Source organism: Opisthocomus hoazin, chromosome 8 (genome assembly GCF_030867145.1).
Source record: "Opisthocomus hoazin isolate bOpiHoa1 chromosome 8, bOpiHoa1.hap1, whole genome shotgun sequence".
Lineage (NCBI taxonomy): Eukaryota > Metazoa > Chordata > Aves > Opisthocomiformes > Opisthocomidae > Opisthocomus > Opisthocomus hoazin.
In genome coordinates, this window is record NC_134421.1 from 25,511,277 (window position 1) to 25,525,810 (window position 14,534).

The window sequence follows — 14,534 nt, forward strand, 5'->3', positions numbered from 1 at the left end:
TTACTGAGGAAGCACTCAACCTCGTCATCCAGATCATTGATAAAGATGTTACACAAGACCAGACCCGAAACCAAGCCCTGGGGAACACCACATGTGACTGGCCGCCAGCTGGATTTAACTCCATTCCCTACCACAATCTGCGCTCGGCCATTCAGCCAGTTCTTTATCCAGTGGAGGTACACCTGTCCAAACCATGGGCGGTTATTTTCTCCAGGAGGGTACTGTGGGGAACAGTGTCAAAGACCTTACTAAAGTCCAGATAGACAACAACCATTTTGTTTTACCATCCATTTATTGTACCCTCATTGATGTTTCACATTGCACTAATTTGACGTGTTTATTCAAGCAAGTTTTGACTCAACAGCACTATGAAACTTCTTTACCTGTAACAAACAATTTTTTCCATAATTTTTATACTTGTTATAGAGCTTGAAGTGTTATATTTTCAGACTTTGTCATAATTTCCCTAAACCAAAACCAGCAAATTAACACAGAAATATACTTCTGCATAAGAAGTTTCTCCTTTTCGTTCTTGTGAACATGTGGGGTATGTCTCGCCTCACAAAAGAGCCTCTGCACTTTCCTGACTAAGCAAAGTGACTTTAGTTATCAAGTAGAAGATTCTCTTGATGGCATTTTCTGCTTGCATTTGGCTACTCAGTTTGGTCTCTACAGTATGCCGTTATGTTTTGGAGTGTTACAGAGAAATTGTGTAAACAGAGACAAAAAGTCTTCTTACATCTACTAGTACATGAAAATCAGGTTTACTTATTATTTGTATTGCTAGGAACTTTCCAAATTCTGCGAGAGTTTTATAAGATGAGATTGTGGAAAATGTAAATAGTATTCAAATTAGAAGAATCATGAAATTATTTTGAATTAGTTCACGTCAATAACTATTGTCAATAGTTAAGAGTATTTATTCAGTGTAGGTCCACTAGACTGCGCAATGACAGCAGTGTGACTTAAAACTGTTGTATAATTTGTGGGCATGACAGGCTGTTGTTTTATTTCTGTCCTGGATCCAGCATGCCATCTCTGTTGAACAGCAGTAAAGTTAATACTTTTTAAAACTTGATGCTTTCCTTTGCTGGAAGCATTTTCTCTCTTGAGGCTATAAAGCAAGGACAAAAGCGATTGTGAATGCTTGGAGAAGGAGATAACATGGACAGTTTCCGGGGAAGTTATAAGTATATATCAGCTGCTGGGGGATGTATCAGTTCTTCTCTACTCAATTATGCAGATCAGGTGAAAATGGAAGCTTGAATATATACTTTTAATGAACAGTCATTCAGAAACAGGATTAGCTGTTATCACCTTCATAATGCACTGCAACATTACAACTATTAAAACAATAGTTCTAGTATTGTTACTTGGACTAGTGAGTTAATGTTGCAGTTTGGCTGTGGCAGGCAACAAAGGGCCACACGGTCGCTCTGTCACCCCTTCCCCAGCTGGGGTGGGGAGGAGAATGGAAAGAAGAAGGCAAAAAAAACCCCTCCTGGGTCAGGGTAAGGGCAGTTTAACAGAACAGCAAATGAAGCGAACAGTAACAACAACATCACTGATAAGGAGAATATACAAAACAAAACAGCGAAATGCACAGAGCAACTCTCACCGCCCAATGCCCTGCGTTCTCCTGAGATGCGATTGACCTCCCCCCGGCCAGCTCCCCCACCTGGAACCCAGCATCATGGCACATGTTTTCGAATACCCTGTTTTGTTTGGCCAGTTTGGGTTAGTGCACCCGGCTGTGTCCCCTCCTGGCTTTTGGTGAAAATTAATCCTGTCCTGCCCGAACCCAGAACATTATCCACCCCTTATTCTATATGACCTATATCATGCCCAGCTCCCCCATTTTCCAGTTAATCACCACTACTTTTCCTGTCTTTAGTACATACAAACAGATAGCATTCCATTGGTTTATGGATCATACCTTTAAAGTTTACATGAGTTCATTTAAACCATGGCTTTGGGCTCCATTCAAAATCTTTCTTCTTCCAGGTCACGTGACAGAGAGGGCTTACAATCTGGCTGTAGTTTGAGATCTGCATACTCCACAAACCCACGACACGTAAAAAGACCTGTGCTTCCTTTTTACTGCTTGGTGGAGACATAGCTGCTATTTTGTTGAAGACGTCCATTGGGATTTGACAGTGCCCATCCTGCCATTTTATTCCTAAAAACTGGATCTCTTGTGCAGGTCCCTTGACTTTACTTCGCTTAATGGCAAAACCGGCTTTCAAAAGGGTCTGAACTTTTTTCTCCCCTTTGTCGAAAACTTCCTCTGCTGTGTCATCCCATACAATGATGTCACCGATGTGCTGCAGATGTTATTCTTCACATCTAGATCTTGACCCTTTTCCAGTGCAGTCTGGATTAGTCCATGGCAAATGGTGGGACTGTGTTTCCACCCCTGGGGCAGTTGATTCCAGGTGTACTGGATGCCCCTCCAAGTGAAAGCAAACTGTGGCCTGCACTCTGCTGCCAAAGGGATGGAGAAGAATCCATTAGCAATGTCAATTGTGGCGTACCACTTGGCTGCCTTTGACTCCAGCTGATATTGAAGTTCTAGCTCATCTGGCACGACAGCACTCAGCGGTGGTGTGCCTTCATTCAGGCCACGGTAGTCTATTGTCAGTCTTCACTCTCCAGCCGATTTTCTCACTGGCCATATGGGACTATTCAAGGGTGAGCGAGTTTTGCTGATCACTCCTTGACTCTCCAGCTGGCGGATCAGCTGATGAATGGGGATAAGGGAGTCTTGACTAATGCGATATAATCTCTGGTGCACTCTTGTAGTCGCGATTGGCAACTGTTGTTCTTCAACCCTCAGCAACCCCACAATGGAAGGATCCTCCGAGAGACCAGGCAAAATGGACAGCTGTTTTAATTTCTTCTGCCTCCAAAGCAGCTATGCCAAAAGCCCACCGATACCCTTTTAGGTCCTTGAAATACCCTCTGCTGGGTATACCAAGAATGCACAGAGCCTTGGGGCCGGTTACAATGGGGTGCTTCTGCCACTCCTTCCCAGTGAGGCTCACTTCAGCCTCGAATACACTCAGCTCTTGGGACCCCCCCATCACTCCCGAAATCCTAATGGACTCTGACCCTTTGAAATCTGATGGTATTAAAGTACACAGTGCACCGGTGTCCACTAGAGCTTTATACTCTTGTGGATCTGATGTGCCAGGCCACCGAATCCACACAGACCAATAAACGTGGTTGTCCCTTTCCTCCATGTGGCTGGAGGCAGGGCCCCTCTAATCCTGGTCAGAGAATTTGCTGCTCACCTGCTGTAAAAATGACTTGGAGATCCCCTCCAGAGGATCGGAAGCAAGATCAAACTGTCTACCTGGTCTGGAGAGCTGCCCGCTGGAAACTGGAGTGGCATTTTTCCTAGAAGAATTACCTTTTGTGTTTGTTTTTTCTTGCAACTCATGCACTCGTGCCTCTAGGCTTGAGGTAGGTTTTCCATCTCACTTCCTCATGTCGTCTCTGTAGTCATGCAGGTAGAACCACAGGGTGCCTGGTGGTGTGTAGCCTCTATATCCTCTCTCTTGAGCAGAGAAATGCTTACTCCTAACAGCTTAGATACTGGCCCATACAGGTGAGGGGGTAGGACATATTATTTTCGAGTCACTGGACCAGGGACCAGTTTCTCCATGACAGAGACGAGAGAGGAAGAGAGGTGTTCTTAATATTGCCAGAGTTGGACAGCCACTTCATCCACCACTGGTGCCTCTTCACCCTTCCAGTCTACTACTGCCAGTGAGTTGGCATATGAGGATGGTGTGCTCCACACAAACTTCCTCCACATGGGTTATGTGCAATGGACTTCATCTGGGTCTGTGGGTAACTGTGCATTTTCTCGTGAAAATTAACCCTGCTCTGGCCTAACCCAGGACAGTTAATATAGCTGTACTTACGACTTTCATCTTTAAATGTACACTAGCAGTAAACAAATGTTTTCAGCCTTGGCAAAGTACATTAATGATTTTTTTTATGTATTCATTATTTATACTACCTTTTTTTTTACAGTATTTTCTAGTGAAAATGGTTAAACAAGGAGCTTCTAGCAGAGATCAGGCAGCAGAGAAAGGTCCATGGAATGTGGAAAGAGAGGCAGGCCACTTGGGAAGAATACAGGAATGTGGTCAGAGCATGCAGGGATGCAACGAGGAAGGCCAAAGCCCACTTGGAATTGAAGCTGGCAAGGGATGTCAAAAACAACAAGAAGGGCTTCTTCAACTACATCAGCAGCAAAAGGAAGGCTAGGGACAATGTGGGGCTGCTGCTGAATGAGGTGGGTGTCCTGGTGACGGAGGATGCAGAGAAGGCAGAGCTACTGAATGCCTTCTTTGTTTCAGTCTTCAGTGCTAAGACCAACCCTCGGGAATCCCAGGCCCCGGAGGTAAGAGAGGAAGCCTACAGTGAGGACGACTTTCCCTTGGTCGAGGAGGACTGTGTGAGGGATCGCTTAAGTGATCTGGATGCCCACAAATCAATGGGCCCTGACAGAATGCACCCACGAGTGATGAGGGAGCTGGCAGATATCATTGTTGAGCCACTCTCCATCATCTTTGCAAGGTCCTGGAGGACGGGAGAGGTGCCCGAGGACTGGAGAAAAGCCAATGTCACTCCAGTCTTCAAAAAGGGCAAGAAGGAGGACCCATGGACCTACAGGCCGGTCAGCCTCACCTCCATCCCGGGAAAGGTGATGGAGGAGCTTATCCTGGAAGTCATCATCAAGCAAGTGGAGGAAAAGAAGGTTATCAGGAGTAGTCAGCATGGATTCACCAAGGGGAAATCATGCCTGACCAATCTGATAGCTTTCTACATGACATGACTGGCTGGGTAGATGAAGGGAGAGCCGTGGACGTTGTCTACCTCGACTTCAGCAAGGCTTTCGACACAGTCTCCCATGATATCCTCCTAGGGAAGCTCAGGAAGTATGGGCTGGATGAATGGTCGGTGAAGTGGATCGAGAACTGGCTGAATGGCAGAACTCAGAGGGTTGTCATCAGTGGCGCTGAGTCTAGTTGGAGGCTGGTAACAAGTGGTGTCCCCCAGGGGTCAGTACTGGGCCCAGCCTTGTTCAACTTCTTCATCAGCGACCTCGATGAAGAGTTGGAATGTACCCTCAGCAAGTTTGCTGATGACACCCAAATGGGAGGTGTGGTAGACACACCGGAAGGCTGTGCTTCCATTCAGCGTGACCTGGATAGGCTGAAAAGAGAGAAAATTGGGCAGAGAGGAAATTGATGAGGTTCAACAAAGGCAAATGCAGGGTCCTGCACCTGGGGAGGAACAACCCCAGGCACCAGTACAGGCTTGGGGTGGACCTGCTGGAGAGCAGCTCTGTGGAGAGGGACCTGGGCGTCCTGGTGGACGACAGGTTAACCATGAGCCAGCAGTGTGCCCTGGCTGCCAAGAAAGCCAATGGGATCCTGGGATGCATTAGGAGGAGTGTGGCCAGCAGGTCGAGGGAGGTTCTCCTTCCCCTCTACACTGCCCTGGTGAGGCCTCATCTGGAGTAATGTGTCCAGTTCTGGGCTCCCCAGTTCAAGAAGGATGAAGAGCTACTGGAGAGAGTCCAGCAGAGGGCTACAAGGATGATGAGGGGACTGGAACATCTCCCCTACGAGGAGAGGCTGAGGGAGCTGGGCTTGTTCAGCCTGAAGAAGAGAAGGCTGAGAGGGGACCTAATATATACTTACAAATATCTGAAGGGTGGGTGTCAGGAGGATGGGGCCAAACGCTTTTCAGTGGTGCCCAGTGACAGGACAAGGGGCAATGGGCACAAACTGAAGCACAGGAAGTTCCGTCTGAACATGAGGAAGAACTTCTTCCCTCTGAGGGTGACGGAGCACTGGAACAGGCTGCCCAGGGAGGTGGTGGAGTCTCCTTCTCTGGAGATATTCAAGACCCGCCTGGACAAGGTCCTCTACAGCCTACTGTAGGTGACCCTGCTTCGGCAGGGGGGTTGGACTAGATGACCCACAGTGGTCCCTTCCAACCCCTACCATTCTGTGATTCTGTGATTATGTGATTCTGTCATTCTGTGAATCTGTATCAAGCTAGCATTTTTCTGTTTTATGATTGTAAGACTATTTTTTTTTTCAGTCACTGTTTGTACAATGCATCTCTCATTGCCCAGTCCTGGAAGCTGTCACATCTATCTTAATTCTCAAAATGTATACTCTGATCTAACGGATTACTGAAACACTTGTTTAGTTTCAAACATGAGAATACTTGCAGAATGCAGTGTTCTATTTGTAAACTTCATGCTTATAATTTTTTTTTGGACTATGGCTAAAATTCGTGATCTCCATTTAAGAATTTAAGTATTTAAATAGCTTCTAATTCAACAGGATTTTATGAAAGCTAAGAGTTTGTACTAACATTTCCTCTGTTTCAAGGAATTCATAAGGGCTGCTAATGCTGTCAAATTTGTTTTTTCACTAAAGGAAGAGGAAAAAACATTACTGATTTTTTTTATCTGATGAGCAGAAAAGATAAATAAAAGCTTTTATATTAGCACTAAGTGCCATGCAGTAGGAAGGGCTCTAGATTGAAACAGCTGGTGTGGAAAATGTGGTATTCTACACTATGTGCTTTTCAAGGGGTTAGCATTCAGTCCTGTGGACTGAACAACTGTACTGGTTGTAGTGTATTGAGGTTTATTTCAGTGGTACATCTCTCAGATGATTTTTGTTTAGAAGGAATGGACCTTGTGCATTCCGAGATTATTTCCAGCGAGAAGTACATTATATGTAGTGGAAACAAGTCAGAAATTTTTATTGAAAGCAATCTAGTGATCTGAAACATAGACTCCGTCAAAGTGCAACCATAGAAACCATCCTACTCTGCAGAAAAAAGAAAAGAAAACAAATTTACTGTTATGTTTCCTGTTCTGCCATGCAGTGAGAGAAAGATGGCATGATATCTACTTCCTCTGATTATAGTTATTAATAGAGAGAGGCACAGCATACAAAAGGGAAACAAGTTACCTATTAGGCCTTATGCTTCTTTCAATTCGGAGACTAAAAGCACAAAATGGAAATTCTGAAGCTATGACAATGTGTAGTTATCTGGAAGGCTAATAGGTGAAAATATGAATGAACGTAATCTATGAATTTACTGCCATGCGGAATAGCAAGAAGATATAAATAATACACCCAAATCAACTCAAGGAATTTAGAGAAAACTATTTTGGTGAATTCCTTGTCTTTCTGGACATTGTGGCTTTTTAAAGAGGATTCTTTGAACTTTTATAATTACATGAGTTGTAGTACTATTATGTTTATTACTGTTGGGGATGAATTTTAAGAGATGCAGAGCAGCATCCCAACAGTCACTTGGAAAAGGCTGGGAAGAACAGAGTTTTTCATACTAGCATAAACACAATATCACATGTGTTTAAAAAAAAAAAAAGGAAATGACTGAGACTGTAAACATATGTTTGATAAATGTGTCAAAAACTGAGGAGAACACTGTTATGAAAAGGAAAAGGAGAATAAAGGTTTTAAAAATTAATACTCTATCCCTTTCTCCTTAGTTGCTGCTATGCAACATTCTAGACCTGCAGGGTCATCAAAGTATACTACAAATGTATTGACTGCTTTTCTGAATGAAAATGTCTTCATCACTCCTGATATTGGATCATTAATTATTATTGCTGCTGCTAAATACTGCATGCTACTATTACAGGTTCTTTTCAGGTTTAATGCCAAGAAATTAAGAATGCTTTTGTTCTTGTCCTAGTTAAAAATTTATCTGCAGCATAATGCTGCTTTGGATATCACAGCTAGGTCCATAATGGTGAGACTGTCCTGAAAAAGCACTCATGGCTGTGGCCACAGATATCTCTAAGGAATCACAGTTCCAAGGGCAAGGGTCCTGTTCAGTGTATATGCTTATATGAAATACATTCCACAACTATTTGATGGCCATTTTGAGATATCTGAGTTTTCTCCAGTTTTAACTCAAGAAGCCCATATACATGTCCACACAGGCTCTATTTCTTCTATACACTAAATTTCTTCCAGGTAGACAGTGAAAACACAGTGGCACAGCCATGCCCTGAGCTACCTACAAACCTGTCTTTGTATAAATCTTCTTGGAGACAAGGCTGAAGGAATGATAACAACATTTTGAAGGTATGTTGAAGAGCTATGCATTATAGTTTCCTCCCTTAGAATCACTACCAAATTCTTCACCTTGGTCTCTTTTCAGAGACAGAATCTGAAATTTACATTAAGCATCCCAATTTATAGTTTCTGGCTAATGAGTTTTGGATACCATAGCCAAGAATTTTACTATTCTTTTTTTTTTTTTTTCGAAGATACCACCTCTCAGTCATCCCCACCTTGTCCTTCCCAAGAAGTCTTTCTCATGAGAAAAACGAAATTTAGTTTGTCTTAGAGCAAACTGCAGGATGGCTTTGAGTTAGACTATATCTTTTTTACAGGAAAGAACAGTCTTATAAACAGTAGAAGAAGTTCTAGTAGAACAAACTACCACATTAAATAGTTGCACTTTTATATTGGTGCTCTCATAAGTCATGTTTCCCAGACTCAGTGATTTTTCCAGTTCTTAGCTGCGTCTCAAAACTAAAGATGTGTGGCCTGTAATTTTCTTCTGTTACAGCCTATTTAGTAGTCACTGTGTCTTTATGTCCTCAGATAAAAGATTAATCAGCATTCTCACTCCCCAGAAGAAATTTCTGAAGGGTCTAAAAGGCTTTACATACAGTTTAAGACCTGCTTTCCAGTACAATATCAATAGGATCTTTCAATTTAAAAGTGCAGGCTTTACAAACCTTAGATGGTATGATCTCTTCCTCATTTATCTATCAAAAGCATTTTTGGTGGCTATCATTTCTGCAGGATGACTTAGCTGGGTCTTATGGATGATTCCTCATGTGTCATTTCCGTAAGCAAAAAGCAACCCTTAGCAGGCTTCCCAAGGTTTTACTGGAGGAGTTTTCTGACTGCCATGTCTGTCCTAAGCCCCATGATTCCTCAGTAAATGTAACTCTCTACACATTAGAGTATAAATATCCATTGTCCTTTTACACTGACAAAATAGCCTTCAGGAGATCTCTGCACGTCCTTGTGTCAAGGCTGAAAGACTTCAGGGGGTGTCAGTGTCCTCACAAAGAATACCATCCTGGTTATCATAATGTGTAAATGAATGCTATCAAACTGTGGGCAGAGAAACTACCTTACTTACAAGGGCTCATTTGACCATTTTAAGCAGCAACAATGTCTTCTCTGTGGAACATTTCACACTTCACATTTGCAGAGAGGCCACCTGGAGATCCGTTCATACATTTACTAAACATTATGCACTTGCTGAAGCATCCAATGATCATGCTGCCTTTGGGAGTTATCCTTCAATCTTTGTTTAATTAAGAACTCTAAGAGTACTCCTCCAGGTAATTGTTAGTTGCTGCCCTCTTCAGTCACTCACGGTGTGAGTGAACACATAGATAACTACTTCAAAGACATTTACAGTACTCCCTCCTATTCACTTCTCTCAAAGTCTTGCCCAATTTATTGTGTTCTTTAAGAGGAACTGAACGGAAGGGACAAGCTATGCCCCTTCTTTATGGCTAACATTGAAGGAGGGGAGCATTAGGGAGGACAAAAGAACAGTTACTGCTAAGATAGGTGTTTTCTAATAGTACTAACAGGTGCATACTGACACTGTGACTGTCACATAGATAACACATCTCAAAGAAGTAAAGTTACAGGTGTGTATCCAAGAATTCTAGTCACAAGAAAAAAGGTATCCTAACTTTGTGTGAAAAAACCCATGTATTCTGATTTCAGAGAACTTCTAAATTTCCTGTACAAACAATGCAGTGGATTTCTGTTGACACTCTTTTCCTAAACACGTCCTTAGGCAAATTTTTGCTTTTATGATTGCTGCTGCAAAGCAGTATCAGAAACATTCTTATAAATTTGCAGATAATCAGATCAGTATAGCAAGTACATTTGCTTCACTTATATATGTCTAATGAGAACTTTTGCTTCTTTTTCATGTTGTAGCTGCTTTTTAAGTGACAAACACAACAGTTCAAATACAGGAAAGCATTCTCGTTAAAATAAACAATAAACCTTCAAATCCATAGTGTCAGTCAAATGCTGTCTCAAGTAGGATCAAAAAGTGATAGAGAAAAAGGAAACACTCTCTAGATATTTTATAACTGTGACATTTTAAATCAACATATATATATGTTTGCAAATATCTGTTTTCTAGGACTATGGTACAAAGGATTAAAAGGAAAGATCTGGAACAGTTCTTAGTGCCTATAGTCCTTGATGTCATACAATTGGAAGACTGTTTCATGAGGTAACTAAATTCAGTTTAGCTATGGTTTTCCTTTGCTGGTGGGTGAAGGGTTGCTTTACAGCCTCTTCCCTTTTAGCATTATAAATCTTCTTCTCTACTTCTGGTCAACATTATTCACAGTCAACTTAAATCCATTTGTTATTGTGACAACTTTGTCCTTGAACTTCACTAGCATTTCTCCCTCCCTGATATTCAAATTCTTGAGCATCTGCTGAGAGCAATCATATGTTCTGCCAGTCTTAATTTTGGTTGGCTAAAAAAGCTTAATGTTCTAAGCCTTTATTGTAAGATCCATTTCTAGCTTCTTTATTGTTTTAAAATGAAGACTATCTGACCTCCCAGTTTTAGTTCACTAAATTCTTTGACCTATTTCCATATATGTATTCGCATTAACTTTCACACAGTTCCACTTATATTCCACTATGCTCAGGATAAAAACTGAGACAAGAAAAATTATTAATATTCAGTTGTGTCTGGATTATTTTAAATGTAACTTTATTCTCACTGCAAAACTGTTTTATGTCTCTTTCTCTCTTATTTTTGTAGTTATAGAATTCTTTCCCATTAATTTCCTTTCTTTTTTTTCTTTTCTTGAAATCTAAATCAACAATTTTTTGTAAATTATTCAGAATGTCAAGCACAGTGAGGATTCCAAAGTGAGGTGTAGGTGACATGTAGCTCTCTAAGTCTTAAATAGAAATTTTCAAAATGTTTATATAGCTATGATTTCCTGAAGTCACCGAGTAACTGGTTATGAACCAATATTATTTGGAAACACCACTGTCTTGCCTATATTAAGCAGATTATGTCAACCTCCCCAAATTCATACATTTCCATCTTTCTCGACTACAGGGCTCAATGCAGCAAGTCATCTTTGAGAGTGCACAAAACAAGCAGCAGCTTCTGCTTTCCATCAAACCTTGGTCAAAGATGATGATCTTCACTTGTGAAGCAGAATCACCCTTAGAGGAATTGTGCATGAGACATGGTTTCCAGCCCCTGTTTTAAAGATTGACTTTAAAGTTTATCTGACGACTATTTCAAGCGACTTCATCCATTTCCACTTAGTGTATAGATAAAATAGCACTGCCTGTGGTTTGGAGCCCCATCTTCTTTCCGGGAGTAAGTTTTCTCTGTACACAATGCATAGGACTTGACCTGTTAGCTCTGAGACTTGACTCATATGTGTGTGTGTGTGTGTGTGTAAGGGGTATGTTGCTTTTTTGTGGCTTTTTATTTATAGTTCAATGTGCCTGAAATAATGAGAAGACTGTGGCATAGGTGGTCAGATGTTCATTTCACAGCCCAACACCAAGGACATTTTCTGCATGTCATGAGATTTTTTATAATGGATGTTGGTGTACTGGGATATCATTGAAGGTCTGTGCAACTTAAAAGGAACTGAACCTGAGGTCATCTTCTTGATATTATCTGTATAGAGAAATCCTAGTGTGAACTGAAGAGGATACCAGAATGCTTTTTGTCTCAGCAGGAACTATTCATTTTCACTTCCTAAGAAACCATGGGAATTAATAACAGACATGCAGTATAGATGATAATAGGGACAGACAGCCACAAAACAGGAGAAAAAGATTTGTCAGTGTAGACATAATCACAATCACTATCCTGTCCTCTCCCTGCAAAGGGTATCTTGAAATCTTGTATGCAAACCGGAATAACAAAACAGGAATACATTAATACTATCTCTTTAGTAATATTAAATTCTAACTTTATATGTATTCTAAATGGGAATCTACAGCAGTTCCCTACATGAAAGCAATAAAATCTCTTTTACAGTCCTTCTTCTGAATAATTCTAGTCAAGGCTAACTACACTGCATCAGTTTTTCCTTTTTTATATCATCTTATTTTTTTCCATAGCATGAGTGCTTTTCCAACTACTGTTAGCTTATTTTAGTATTTTTGGCATGGTTTATGCCCTAACATAACATTCCAGTTACAAAGTTTTTTCTATTCTTATAGAATTTGCTCTTATGCATTGCAATACATTAACTAGTTTCTCCATTTTGTTATTCCATTACCTTGTATTAGTTTGTTTCAGATCTCAGCTAATGTTCTTGCTGAATTAGCTGTGCTGAGTGTTGTCTGACTGTTAATCACATTAATGTCAAACCTTACTTTGTACTGCTTTGCATAACCATACCTGCAAATACTCCTGTATGCTTAACTATCCTCATTTACCTGATTTTCTCTATCACCTATTATAGCCAAGCATAGTTGTTGTAGTTATTTACCAGTGTTCTCTCTTGTTTCCCATTTTAAAGGTCTGAGAAGTCTTGCCAAAAGACCATACTACAAAAATAATTGAAATCCATCTAACAAGAAAAATTTTCTGTCCATAGATGCAGCCAGTAGTCAAACATCTTCAGAATTTCATCACAGCCCCCATTCTCAGGCCACCTGCTGAACTATACGGATTTGCTACATCATTTCATGCATTTTGTAGGACAGAAAAAAATATCACTTGTGCCTAAAATTCTTGAAAGTCTTTTCCAGCCAGATGACTCATGGAGAGTAACACCAAAGGTATCAGACCCATCTTTTATGTTCCCTCTGGAAAGACAGAAGTCCTTTCTGCTTCTTACACTATACCCAGGACAATTTCTGTGGGATAAAGAAACAAAGCTAATGTGCAGAGACAATAAATATTTATTGTTAGACAATAAACCAAACATTTCTTTAAAACCCAGCCAAAAAAAAAAACCTAAGGGGATACTACTAGTTCACATACAGTGATGTGAGCACTTCAGGTTCAGTTATCCAATTGCAGTTCATTATAAATAAACTGTAAAACTGTTAGACACTGACCTTCTACCCCTTTCTCTAGCCATGTGCTCACCTTCTTTCCAACGTGTTGTTACAGTGGGTTGTCAGTGTTATGAATTCATTGTTGGAAGAAGTATGACATCAATGGGAGGGGTTCTTCCCTCTCACTTGTGGGTTTAACTGGAGTTAATTTTGTAAGTTTACTGACATATTTGCATATATTGCATTTGTTGCATTTGTTGTTCTTTTTTATACACTCTAAATGCTGATTTTTATTATACATGTTATTTAGGTTTATAAGATAATTGTTCTTTGCTTTCTTTGTTTTCCTCAAAACAAGTTTTACCCAGCTCACAAGGCTGCTTTTCTGCAGTGATCACTAACTTCTCTTTATAGCCATAGGGCCTCTGATATGACACAGTGTTTGCACTTTCGAGGACACTGTTATCATCCTGTACTTTTGTATACCACTTTTTCCTAGGATCACAGATACCTCACTCTGCACAGAACAACTATCTTCGGTTATGATCTACTGGTTGCAAAAATGTGTACGCATTGTTCTAACAACAGATGTTCAACCACACGACTGCAGAAAGTTAAAAAAAACCTAATAGAAGTTAGCTTGCTGTCACTTGGCTGTTAAAGATCTGTGGTTGTCTGGAAATCCTAACAAAGTCTAACAAGTGCTGAAACCTTGCCATGGTCTGCTAATTCAAAGTTTCTGGGGCTGTTTCTAGAGATGGCAATGTCTTGTTTACAGGACTATGTGTTCTATAAATTGAACAATTTCAGAATCTTCAATCCTATCTTTTTTCTGCCGTTATCGCAGTGATTCTCTATTTTTCTACCACCTATTATTTTTTTCTACATTATTTTCTTCCTCAGCATTGATACATCATCCTTTTATTTTCCTGGATTCTGATGATTACTTCCTTTCTTTATCAAAGTCTTTATTCTGCTGGCAGGGCCTTCCTTTTTTTTTTTTTTTTTTTTTTCCTCCATATTTAATCATAATATATTTAGTTACTAATGAACTCTAAGTAGTAATTGGAAATATTTATTGCTGAAAAAAATTTACAATAAATTATTCCTTCAGCCTGCAGTATTTTGGGCTTTTTGTTGTTGTTTTTAATGTATTCCCTTCAGGAAAGCATGAATCTTCATTAGTATTAATCTAACGCTATGTTGCATGTATTATAAATAACAGTTATTAAAATGTACTGAACCATGACATGAATTTTTATTTAAAAATCTATAACTATTGCCAGTTTTAAAACTTTAAAAAGGCTGTAAATACCTGACACTTTTTATCTTTTTTAATCCCAATTTGCAGATGATGTTGAAGTTTGAAGCATGGGACAAAAATTACTAACAAAAGTCTTGCCA

General features: G+C 40.3%; 1 long non-coding RNA gene across 2 annotated transcripts; it reads left to right on the top strand.

Annotated features, from left to right (window-relative positions):
• Positions 1 to 7,968: 7,968 nt before the first annotated feature.
• On the top strand, positions 7,969 to 14,063 carry LOC142362207 (uncharacterized). Of its 2 annotated transcripts, XR_012764799.1 has the most exons (4): positions 7,969 to 8,162; positions 10,270 to 10,362; positions 11,215 to 11,484; positions 12,725 to 14,063. It is a non-coding gene; the product is annotated as an uncharacterized LOC142362207 (long non-coding RNA). The 2 variants fall into 2 exon arrangements; XR_012764798.1 differs by lacking the exon at positions 12,725 to 14,063 and having other exon boundaries at positions 11,215 to 12,306.
• Positions 14,064 to 14,534: the final 471 nt, after the last annotated feature.